Source organism: Pleurodeles waltl, chromosome 6, assembly GCF_031143425.1.
Source record: "Pleurodeles waltl isolate 20211129_DDA chromosome 6, aPleWal1.hap1.20221129, whole genome shotgun sequence".
NCBI lineage: Eukaryota > Metazoa > Chordata > Amphibia > Caudata > Salamandridae > Pleurodeles > Pleurodeles waltl.
Window position 1 is genome coordinate 299,614,522 of NC_090445.1, and position 13,372 is coordinate 299,627,893.

General features: G+C 41.2%; 1 long non-coding RNA gene across 1 annotated transcript; it reads left to right on the forward strand.

The window, feature by feature from the left end:
* The first annotated feature begins 233 nt into the window (after positions 1 to 233).
* LOC138299652 (uncharacterized) lies at positions 234 to 11,119 on the forward strand. The gene is made up of 2 exons (XR_011204803.1): positions 234 to 3,732; positions 3,805 to 11,119. It is a non-coding gene; the product is annotated as an uncharacterized lncRNA (long non-coding RNA).
* The last annotated feature ends 2,253 nt before the right edge of the window (positions 11,120 to 13,372 follow it).

Here is a 13,372-nt window from a genome sequence, read left to right on the forward strand (position 1 = left end):
ATGTTTCGCGTCATGCGGTCCCAAAGGATCCAGTGACGCTTCATCAGGACCAAGAAATACAAAAAGGTGAATCAGCTCTTCTCCTAAATTCGAAACATATGACAGTGCACAAGTTAAAAAAGGTATCAGCCGGTCACTTACATTGCAGTAAACAAGCTAAGTCGTTGTCAGGTCGCCCTAGAAGAAAGAATAAATAATAGAACATAACACCACAATGTACCCGACAGTACTAAAAGTCCGCTAGAAAAATTTGCGCCAAGAGGTACAGATCCCAGTCCTACGGAAGCGGCTGGTCACTAGGATCAGTGCGGTTTGTAGCCCCATTGGGAGGTGCCTCTTCCAATTAGGAATATAGCAAAAATAGGACAAAAGGGCCATCCCTCGGGACTATCGCATTCAACTCCCTTAGAACTGGACACTGGGATTCATCCCTTTATACTCTGCATAACTACAAGTGTCAAATAGCATTCAACGTCGCCCCGAAAATATACAGAAGGAATAGACTACTCGTGTGGCACTCCTACAGGAATAAGGAGGTACCAAAGGTTACATACCAATAGAACTGGTTTCAAGTGCTAGCCACATCTGACCACACCCTATAAGGCGACATGGATTTAAGATTACAACATAAGAAAAAGGAGCAGAAGAAGTGGCCTGTGGTGGTCACAGCATTACTCACCCCAGTAGCAGCTATAGTAATAACAACAATACTGATAGTATATAAAGACGACATACACATTCCATGGCTCGACCAGGAACACTACATCCCCAAAAATGGCCAAGGTGAAAGAACAACAGGTGGTGAGAACAACAATATCTCAAAATAACATGAGAGGGTGGAGGATAAAACAAAATGGGTGAAATATACAAAATGGAAAGAAGATGGAGAAGATTATAAGGACAATACATTTGTGCAAATGGTATCAATGTACAAAGAACTAGCAAATGTGTCTGATTGTTATATAGGTACCCACCTACCGACCACTAGCCAGGAGAAAAGAAATTACACTTAAAGGCCCCTCACAGAATTCGTGGCACGTAACATATTAGATAATATGTTAGGGGGAAATTTAAAAGGAATGAGTACAGGGAAAAGAAAAAAAAAAAAGGAGAGAATAAGAGAAAATATAAACAAAGGAGAAATGAGGAGAAAAAGGGATGAGTATGGTTTGGAAGATGAACCTTATGTAGGTGATATGCAAGGAAAATTGGTAGAAAGAGTGTCAAATAAATTGAAGGAAGAAGATAGAAGGAGAAGAAAGAAGTGTAGGAGATTAGAATTTAAAAAAAAAAGAAGAAGAGAATGTATTGAATGCATTTACAACAGAAAGAGGGAAGGGTTACACTGAAAGGGATCATGGCTCAGAACAACGAATACCATGCCTGGCCATAGATACAGAAATAAAGGCACCATGGTGTTTCAAATGCTCAAGAGGTAACGCAAACACTAGCAAACACGGAATTGATGTGGGACATAGTATTTGCAATACAACTTTGAGCCTGGACTACAAAAGAAATGACACAACAGGCTTGTCCATAGGCCTGACACCTCCCAAAGGAATATTTATTATATGTGGGACATCTGCATTTTTTAAATTGCCAGCAGGTTGGCAAGGTACCTGCTACTTAGCATTTGTGCTACCAAAAATGGCACATAGAACAGAATTACAGAAGGGGGAAAAGAGAACACTTGGCGGGGTGCGCAGGAAGAGGACACCAACGTGGGGAATATAAGAAAGGAAATAGAGGATATAAAAAAGGAAGAAGAAGGAGCTGGGAAAGTGGCAGATGGGACAGACGTCAGAGGAATGCTGGATCGAGTAGCAGCATGGTTCAGGGGTTGGGGTACCTGGTTGGTAGAGGTACTAGCGATAGGGATCGTGGCACTGATAACGATATGTGTGCTCATACCAGTTTGTCCATCCTTCCTGGCCCTACTCTTGAAAAAAAAAAAAAGAAACTGTCACCAGAAACACACACATTATCAAAGAAAAAGATATAAGGATGACAACAGGGACAAGCAAGAGGTATAAATGAGAGAAATACACCATGACCCTTAGATTTGTCATTGAGTATCAGAGGGCGGAATGTGGAATCGCATTTTACAGGTCTTAGGTATGCTATGCCTAGTGGCCCCTGTGATACACAATGACAATCTCTGCACAGGCCTATCATTAAGTAAAGAGGCCTACAAATGTAATTCGCTACTGCTAGGAACGCATTATGTTGCAAGGCTTGCTCTCTGAACAGACATCATGAAAGATCCTCGTCATTGCATGCTAGCTGAAGCAATCTCCCTTCTGGAAAGTACCAGTCTGAGTACGTGATGTTCTCGAGTTCTGTCACAAGATGGACCATGTGATATTAGGCACGTAGGCCACCTTGTGTAAAATCCTTTTCTATGCTTTTTGTTACTATATATAGTATGATAGGAAAAACGACCTCAGCCATAATGGAGAAGTAGTCATGCGTCAATCATACGTCAAAGCCAAAGAACCAATAAGACGTTGAATTATGTTTGTGGTTTAATACTATAAAAGATCATGTATTACTTCCTTGTATTAGGCTGCTCGAGTGTACACTAGTACAGAGCATCCTCCATGTACATGTCTTTCTATTCTATCCCTAATAAATTGATATTATGTTTATCTAGAAGAGCTGGCTAACGGTCGTTTGTATCCTGAATGGGTGCTGAATAATTAGGCTTCTACATTTGGTGGAGAATGGAAGAATTGCGGTCTCGTTCAGCAAATAGTTTCCTTCAGCCCGGCTCCTGTTTCGGTTGGGGCGACAGCTGACCCATTGGACAGGGCCCCTCCTGCGACGGAGTTTGGAGCTGTCGTGAGTATCTATTGCTGCTTCGTGGTCCTGCTCTCGCTGTTTGCTCTACTGTTTTTCCGGTGTAAATATTGCGAAACAGGGAGGTAACTGGGGTGTTTCGTTAATATGTTTCCTGCATAGAGTGGTTATGCATTTATGGTTAATATTTCTATTTGCCGTACCCCTTAGCCAGCTTTTTGTAATGACATCTTTTTATTTCTCTGTCTCCGGTGGCATGCCAAGGGCATTTCTTCCTCTGTTGTCCTCTGTTGCGGGCTCCAATAATGCACCTCGTGAAAACATTCAGATAGTTAACTATAACAGTCCGCAGGCTGCTAGCATTCTGTGTTAATTTGGTTCTTCCATTGTATTACACCATTTCCTTCCTCCCTGCGCTGCAGCTGTATACTTAGAATAGCTTCCTGTATTTCATGTAGCTTGTTACTGTTAAAAAAAAAAGATGTCCGAGGAATAGAGGCAACTAGCGGTGTTGCTTCAGAACACAGCGCGAGTCGCTGTTTGAGGTCCCCAGCCGGAGGGGCTGGGGCGGATAACTCTGGTCAGAGAGGGTGTTGTAAAAGGGCGTTGCCCAGATATGGGATGGTAGTAGTCCGTTCCAGGTTCTATGTGTACATTTAAGAGGAACTGGCATGTGATTTCAGCTTCCTTGTGTTTATAGGAGTGATAGTGGTTCATTCCAGTAACTGGATGATTGTGGTTCATTCCAGTGGAGCAGGCAGGCTCTGTTTGTCGTGTTAAAAAATTGTTATGTTATCTGTTTCCTGTAATATTGCAGCTCTTTGAACAATGCTTATGGCATATTGAACTATCGGCTACTCATGTGAAATGGTGTAAACTGTAGAAGTGGTTTTTGAGGTATAAATCAATGTGTGTGTAAAAGTGGTTTTTGAGGTATAAATCCGTGTGTGTGCGAAAGTGGTTTTTGAGGTATAAATCCATGTGTGTGTAAAAGTGGTTTTTGAGGTATAAATCCGTGTGTGTGCGAAAGTGGTTTTTGAGTTATAAATCTGTGTGTGTGCGAAAGTGGTTTTTGAGGTATAAATCCATGTGTGTGCAAAAGTGGTTTTTGAGGTATAAATACGTGTGTGTGTCTGAAAGTGGTTTTTGAGATATAAATACGTGTGTGTGCGAAAGTGGTTTTTGATTGATGAAGGAAGGGTTGACAACAAGGTGGTGTACTGTAATTTATTTTGACTTCATGCATTTGCGATTTAGGATAAGAATTTTTAGAAAATTTAAGACTAGGTGGGTGGACTCATGGGCGACATAATACAGATTTTTATGACAATTGACTGATTTAATCTGCAAACATCACACAGTACAAACACCCCCCCTGCACTCACTACATATTGATACAAGGGTTGGGAGTAGGATCACCCCACAGGGCTAATTGTACTGTGACCCTTGTCTATGGTTCTGCCGTCACATGTGGTTGCTTGACTTGTTCACCGCTATTGCATTATCTGTGTGTCACTGGCCAAGGATCTGGTCCAGCTTCCAATATCATACAGCCGCACCCTGTCCCTCCTGACTATTCTGTCATCTCTTGATTCACCCCAAAGGACGCCAGTGTGGACGCCGTCACTAGCACCTTGGGTACTGTCTGATTTCAAACTTTTTGTGAGCTAAGGTGGACATGGCTGGCTGAAATTGTGGCATGGATGCAGACCGGCTTGCTTCCTGCTTTTACTAATCAATAATTGCGGCTGGCAAAGAGAGGCTGCGTGTGTGAATATACCCATTGTTATCCCTTCTGTGTCACGGGGTATGAGCGGTGTAAAAAAAATACACCGACATCCTACTGTTTTCTGGAACGATTGTAATTGTCTTCGTGTTATGTAACAAAAGGCTAGGGTAAGACAGTCACGAGGAACCCTCTTAGTAAAGGCAAAGTAGAGACACATCAACATAGCCCCAAGGACAGTCCAGCGTACCAAATAGAGGCGAAAGAAGGCCTATAGGCACTACTGTACTTAGACTTTGACTTTGCAAGGAAAATGACAGTAGTGTTTCTGTAGCTTTGCGGACATGTGTGGTGCTTTACAATGCTGCCTACATGCTAGTTGCATATGGGATGTGCATTGAATGTGGGGCTGTCCTGTATGTGGAGGATAAAAAAAAAAATCCATAGGGGCTTGTCAAGCTCTCTTCCTGTGACAAGTGCACAGTCACAGGAACAAAATATCGATTTTGTTTGAAGACATTTTGTGAAATACACTACAGCGTGAGGGCACCACAGCAGGGACCAAACACTCTGAGCTGCCTCTACAACAGCAGGCAGAGACGGAACGTGAAAGCCGCACCCTGGAATGGCGTTTGATGGATGAGGAAGTGAAAAATAAAAGCAAAACGTAAGAGACCTTGTGAAAGAATTAGACAGTTATTCCATAGCCAGGGTTAAGAGGAAGTGGCTAATGCAATAAGAAAAAAATGAACAGAAGTACGAACAGATATCAAATTAAATGGAAAAATGTATTGGCAAGGGGCGAGAGGGATCACACAATTTACTATGGGATATGTCCACGTATGCACATCACACAATGCATAACATCAAGATGTGGAAGGAGGTGCTCAGCAATACAAACACACAGCTGGAGATCACAAGAGACAGTCTCTCGACGTACATAAAAATGTACAGAGTTAAACAGAATAATAGCCATGGGAAGGGCTGCTTTGGAAGGATCTGGATACATTGTTTAGCATTATTGTACCATGAGATTGGTGGGAGGATTGTAAGAAGGCGATACACTGGCCTGAAATATGTGGCCACTACTCCAATTACTACACTATAATTTGACACTACACTGAGTATGGGAAAGGTTTGCAAGTAGACAAGGGATGGCTGTAACATGCTTACACACTGTAGAAAATTTAAGTTTAATTGTTAAGTTATCACACGTAATAAGACACAAAATTCAGACTTTATTACTTGTTATTTGCTTTAAAAGTACTGCAAAGAGCATTGTACAGCAAAAAAAATAAAAGCGTCAAGATAACTCCAGTGATTAATGTACCTGCTGGGGAGGAATGAGAGTTTTGGACAGTGGCAGTGGATGGCACAGTGGGTTACTGCTTTTGTCACAGAGATTCTTTAGTTACTGTACAGTTCATAATAGTAATCTAGCACATTGAGCTATGAACTGCAATTAAGGAGCTGCATGCCAACTGCATAGCACAAATTAGAAAGCTGTTTTTTCCCAGTCTTTCATTTTAAAGTGCTGTAAAGTGCTCCAACACCTACACTGGTATGAGAGATGCTATAATAAAAATTAATTAAATGTGACAAAAAGGATAGGGAGAGAAGAGAGGCACTTATGGTTAAAAATTGAAAAGTTGGTCGCCAAGATGCAGCACCAACATTTCCAATAAAATGTTTAGATTTTTGCATATTTTTTCAATATAAAAAGAATGATTTCATGTTTGAAATTTAAATTGTGCAAATTGCTTGGGGGTACCTGGCTTCCAGTAACGTTTCACTGGTGGTCCCCAGGAGTAAAAAGGTTAGGAACCACAGGTGTACAACAAATTAGAACTTTCTTATGTAGGGATTACATTTAAAAATATTTGACCCATGCAAAGGTTGCCAAAATTCTTACAGTGAACAAATTTAGTCTGGAGGGAACAGAGGATTCATTTGCAGCAGTTAACAATATGTTGTCAGGAGTGTGGAATTTTATAAAATGTCTAAATTGTCCATGGGACAGTTTGTGTCATCAGTCTACTTGTCCTGTAAAAAGACATGCATATTTTCCTCCTGCTAAAATGGTGTTTACAAATATTGTCTAGGAGTTCGATTTCCTGGTCTGCCTCATTAAATGCTAGCTCATGTATAAAAGCTGTAAATTTGCACTAATGCAGGAACAGATACCATGGGTGTACTTTGTGATTTTCTTTGAGAATTCTGCCATAAACTGGTTATCACAGATCTTTTGTTATTTGAATTCTGTCTCTCTGTTTATTGGCTGGCTTCAGTGGTAGTGACACCATTCTGCTCTTCCATACGAAGAATATTGGCACAAAGTAGTTTTGGCACAAAGTAGTTTTGTTCATGCCAGGAACTACTATGGCAATGTGTAACTTTGATGAAAAGGTTACATTGATTTTTCCTGTTATGAATATAAATGTTGGAAATACCACCATGCATCCGCACATTTTACTAAATGATGCTTCAAAGAAATGACACCTAAAACATCATGGTAGTTTAGCAGAATGTTTCTTTCCTAGTTACATTGTTTGTGAAGGTATTTTGAAAGCAAGGAATAACAAAATTTTGCTTTTATTTGTAGTTCCATACCCCTGGTTGTGTATTTCTTCATAGCTCTATAGAGTACATACTAATAATTTAGTCATGTTCAATGAAAGAAGAGATATAGAAATTAAAAGAAGTGTTAAATGTGATGAATTGTAAATAATATAAGTAAATAAGAAATATATAAAAATGTGGGTTATTGTTGGGGTGTAGAGTGAGTTAATGAAGTGATAACAAACTTCTACTAAGGTGTATTGATATTTAAAATAAACACATTAGTGCAGTAATAATTATTACACATGACGTGTTAGTGACTTATCTATTTCACTTAATGAGAGGCTAAAAGAAAATAACACAAGTGGATGTTTAAACATCTGCAGTACATGTAGTATGTTGAAGTCATGTGAGTGCAACAAGGGTGTCAAAAGGGCAATGAATGGGTATAAATGCAGCACATTTGTCACAAATGTGTTTTATTTTTATGGTATTTTATTTTGTGCATTTATCTGCCAGGTCCCGTCCCTATATTAAATTGTAGCAGTTAAGATTACCTTCCCCATTTCTGAAACCCACAGACTCTGGGCATGACTCCAAGGGCAAAGCCACGGATTGTTGCGATATGTTACCATGACGTTCCAAGTAGAAATGTAAAATAAATGTACAGCTGAATGGAATAGGATTTTTTTTTTATATACACCCTGGACGCAGGATGTATGTATCTACGTAGGAGTATTTTTCTATCCATGTTTTTCCCTAGGTTTCAGAACATGGACGAGAAGATGTGGTTTCTGTATCCGTCTGTCTATGTTACGTTTTATGTTTTCATAATTAATGGGAGTCTTCCGTGGTACATCTTAAATGAGCGCAGTGAAATGGATTGCCTTCATGTGTTGGTAGATTGCAACTAAATATTCTCAAAAACTGGTTTTGGGTATTGAAAATACCTATATTAGGATAGAGTTATTACTACCTTAGGATGTGCTATGTAGTACTGCAATACAGCTATGAGTAATATACCTCTGATGATGAGGGTGCCAAATATAAATAAATAAAATAAATATAATATCTTAAAGGAACATCAGCATTTCAGAACATCACACTTGTACGAGAAAGGGGAAGTGACTTCTGATGGCAGTGATGCCTGCAAAGTCCCAACCCTTCCAGTATTGATGCAGATATTCAGGGTGTTGAAATAGAATAATAGGATACAATGCTATGTTAAAAAATTATACTGGCTGTATACCAGTGTAACATGTGTTTTCTCCTGACCTTTGGATCACCATTTGTTTGGTGAAATAGTTTGTGTGAATATTCCACTGTTACTGAGTGTAATTGTTATTTATTTTTTAGTGTTTATTTGAGTTTAAGAGTGTGCTAGTTACCCCATAAACAAGTCAGATATGTCCCTTTATAAGATTTTGTGCATCTGCTGAGCGGTTCTAGATTGATGCAATACCGCTTGCTTCATTGGTCAAGAAAGGCACCCTTGACAAAGTTGTCAAAGTGAGCACCGACTGAGATACTGTTTGACTGGCCTATGAACATGTCTGGTGCTGAGAAGTTATTATCTGATAGGACATTTTGACAGCAGTTTGCCTTACCTTCAGCATTAGGTGCTGCAGGCCCTTCCTGGCTGGACAGCACTACCTGGACATGATCTCCAACAGGGAGATTGGGCTTGGGTCTCCTGAAAAGTAGGAGGGAATGACCTCCTGGATCCACAGCTATTACACCAAGAAGGTACACCACCGGAACACAACTGCATCCTGTAGACTGGGTGTGGGTAAAGGCCACACCAGACGTCACTGCCTTCAACTACGGTGGAGGGGACCATACCAAGTCCTGTTGACAACAGCCACAGCAGTCAAGTGTGAGGGCATCACATCCTGGGTCCATACCTCACACACCAAGAAGGCCGCTGGACCAAAGGACGACCAGCCGCCAACAAAGTTGCCAATGAGAGTAATGCCACCTTCACCACAGCGGTACAACCTTCGTTCGACAAGCGCCACCAGTCAACACTGACGGAACTGCTCGTGCTACACTCCCACAGGAGTCGGAGAGTGTAAGCGGGTTCCCCAGTACACCAGAGCATTGTTCTTGGACTGCTCGTGCTGCAACCCCACAGGAGTCGGAGGGTGCAAGCGGGTCCTCAAGACACCAGGATATTCTTTCAGAACTGCTCGTGCTACTCTCCACAGGAGTCGGAGAGTCAAGCAAGGCCACTTAAGTATTAAAGACATCAGGATATAAATGAACAGAATACTAAAAGTCCGCTAGAAAAATTTGCGCCAAGAGGTACAGATCCCAGTCCTACGGAAGCGGCTGGTCACTAGGATCAGTGCGGTTTGTAGCCCCATTGGGAGGTGCCTCTTCCAATTAGGAATATAGCAAAAATAGGACAAAAGGGCCATCCCTCGGGACTATCGCATTCAACTCCCTTAGAACTGGACACTGGGATTCATCCCTTTATACTCTGCATAACTACAAGTGTCAAATAGCATTCAACGTCGCCCCGAAAATATACAGAAGGAATAGACTACTCGTGTGGCACTCCTACAGGAATAAGGAGGTACCAAAGGTTACATACCAATAGAACTGGTTTCAAGTGCTAGCCACATCTGACCACACCCTATAAGGCGACATGGATTTAAGATTACAACATAAGAAAAAGGAGCAGAAGAAGTGGCCTGTGGTGGTCACAGCATTACTCACCCCAGTAGCAGCTATAGTAATAACAACAATACTGATAGTATATAAAGACGACATACACATTCCATGGCTCGACCAGGAACACTACATCCCCAAAAATGGCCAAGGTGAAAGAACAACAGGTGGTGAGAACAACAATATCTCAAAATAACATGAGAGGGTGGAGGATAAAACAAAATGGGTGAAATATACAAAATGGAAAGAAGATGGAGAAGATTATAAGGACAATACATTTGTGCAAATGGTATCAATGTACAAAGAACTAGCAAATGTGTCTGATTGTTATATAGGTACCCACCTACCGACCACTAGCCAGGAGAAAAGAAATTACACTTAAATGCCCCTCACAGAATTCGTGGCACGTAACATATTAGATAATATGTTAGGGGGAAATTTAAAAGGAATGAGTACAGGGAAAAGAAAAAAAAAAGGAGAGAATAAGAGAAAATATAAACAAAGGAGAAATGAGGAGAAAAAGGGATGAGTATGGTTTGGAAGATGAACCTTATGTAGGTGATATGCAAGGAAAATTGGTAGAAAGAGTGTCAAATAAATTGAAGGAAGAAGATAGAAGGAGAAGAAAGAAGTGTAGGAGATTAGAATTTTAAAAAAAAAGAAGAAGAGAATGTATTGAATGCATTTACAACAGAAAGAGGGAAGGGTTACACTGAAAGGGATCATGGCTCAGAACAACGAATACCATGCCTGGCCATAGATACAGAAATAAAGGCACCATGGTGTTTCAAATGCTCAAGAGGTAACGCAAACACTAGCAAACACGGAATTGATGTGGGACATAGTATTTGCAATACAACTTTGAGCCTGGACTACAAAAGAAATGACACAACAGGCTTGTCCATAGGCCTGACACCTCCCAAAGGAATATTTATTATATGTGGGACATCTGCATTTTTTAAATTGCCAGCAGGTTGGCAAGGTACCTGCTACTTAGCATTTGTGCTACCAAAAATGGCACATAGAACAGAATTACAGAAGGGGGAAAAGAGAACACTTGGCGGGGTGCGCAGGAAGAGGACACCAACGTGGGGAATATAAGAAAGGAAATAGAGGATATAAAAAAGGAAGAAGAAGGAGCTGGGAAAGTGGCAGATGGGACAGACGTCAGAGGAATGCTGGATCGAGTAGCAGCATGGTTCAGGGGTTGGGGTACCTGGTTGGTAGAGGTACTAGCGATAGGGATCGTGGCACTGATAACGATATGTGTGCTCATACCAGTTTGTCCATCCTTCCTGGCCCTACTCTTGAAAAAAAAAAAAAGAAACTGTCACCAGAAACACACACATTATCAAAGAAAAAGATATAAGGATGACAACAGGGACAAGCAAGAGGTATAAATGAGAGAAATACACCATGACCCTTAGATTTGTCATTGAGTATCAGAGGGCGGAATGTGGAATCGCATTTTACAGGTCTTAGGTATGCTATGCCTAGTGGCCCCTGTGATACACAATGACAATCTCTGCACAGGCCTATCATTAAGTAAAGAGGCCTACAAATGTAATTCGCTACTGCTAGGAACGCATTATGTTGCAAGGCTTGCCCTCTGAACAGACATCATGAAAGATCCTCGTCATTGCATGCTAGCTGAAGCAATCTCCCTTCTGGAAAGTACCAGTCTGAGTACGTGATGTTCTCGAGTTCTGTCACAAGATGGACCATGTGATATTAGGCACGTAGGCCACCTTGTGTAAAATCCTTTTCTATGCTTTTTGTTACTATATATAGTATGATAGGAAAAACGACCTCAGCCATAATGGAGAAGTAGTCATGCGTCAATCATACGTCAAAGCCAAAGAACCAATAAGACGTTGAATTATGTTTGTGGTTTAATACTATAAAAGATCATGTATTTCTTCCTTGTATTATGCTGCTCGAGTGTACACTAGTACAGAGCATCCTCCATGTACATGTCTTTCTATTCTATCCCTAATAAATTGATATTATGTTTATCTAGAAGAGCTGGCTAACGGTCGTTTGTATCCTGAATGGGTGCTGAATAATTAGGCTTCTACAACAGGTGTCAACATGCAAGCAGGTGTACCATAAAAATATATTGTGATGGAAAAAGAACCAACAATACACATGAGTTTACCGCCCCCAAGTTAGGTTTAGAAGTGGTTTTGACTTGTGTTTTATTAAATACCTGAATAATGGTTGTTCTGAATTGATTATCTGACCGATTTTTCATTCATGGATGCTTTTATGTTTACTACACTTAGTAATCGTCCGAGTCCTTGGAACGCACTTACCAAGGAGCCCGATCCTATTTTTATGGTACACCTGCTTGCATGTTGACACCTGTGACCACTGTCGGGTGCATTGTGGTGTTATGTTCTATTATTTATTCTTTCTTCTAGGGCGACCTGACAACGACTTAGCTTGTTTACTGCAATGTAAGTGACCGGCTGATACTTTTTTAAACTTGTGCACTGTCATATGTTTCGAATTTAGGAGAAGAGCTGATTCACCTTTTTGTATTTCTTGGTCCTGATGAAGCGTCACTGGATCCTTTGGGACCGCATGACGCGAAACATGTTGACCTAGTTTAGGGGATTTCCAGAATGACATCCTCCTGAGTTTACTGTTTGTGAAAGTAATTGAGCATTGATACTCAACTGATTACTTTCCCTTGTTTTTAATCTTGGTTTCATCACTGACTATTGATTAAATTATGAAATATGTAGTGATGAATAACCAATTTTACTCCCATTTCTTTGTTCTCTCCTTTGTGCGTCTGTGCCTGAATGTAGACACGGTCACTTAAGATAGCTGGGATTTACCAGTTACTATCAAGAACAATACGGCTTGCTGCTCCCCTGCTGGGGAGCCCGTCAGGCACTGCACTGCCAGCCTGGCGTGGAGTATTACCCGATGATGATGCGAGTCATCCACTGTGATGCTTGAGGGTTTTACTCAGGTCTCCCTATTGCTCCTGACGTGGAACAGTGTACTTTTGTGTTTGTACTATTGTTGGGAGAGTGTACACTGGACCAGTTTAATCTCCCGGTCCCCCCCCTCCTCTCTTTTACTTATATGTTTACACAAAATATACACACAAACCAAAATCAGGTAAGTAAACAGTTAGAAAAGTAGTGCAAACACTGTACAACACAATAGAATGCAATAGGAGACAATAGGCCTAGGGGCAACACAAACCATGTACCCCAAAATTGGAATGCGAACCACAAATAGAGCCCAGGCCTAGTGTAGTGTGTAGAGGGTCGCTGCGAGTGTAAGAAAACACTAAGGGTGTCCAAGATACCCGACCCCAAGACCCTGAAAAGTAGGAGTAAAGTTACCCTACTACCCCAGAAAGACAGTAAAGTCGAGATAGGGGTGTCTGGAAAGGCAACAACGGACTGCAAAGCGCTGAAGATGGATTCCTGGACCTGAGGACCTGCAAAGAAAGGGGACCAAGTCCAAGAGTCACGCAAGTGTCAAGCAGGGGGGCAGGAGCCCACTAAACCCCGGATGAAGGTGCTAAAGGGCTGCCTCTGGGAGGAAGAAGCCAAAGATTCTGCAACAAAGGAAGGTGACAGGAACTTCCCC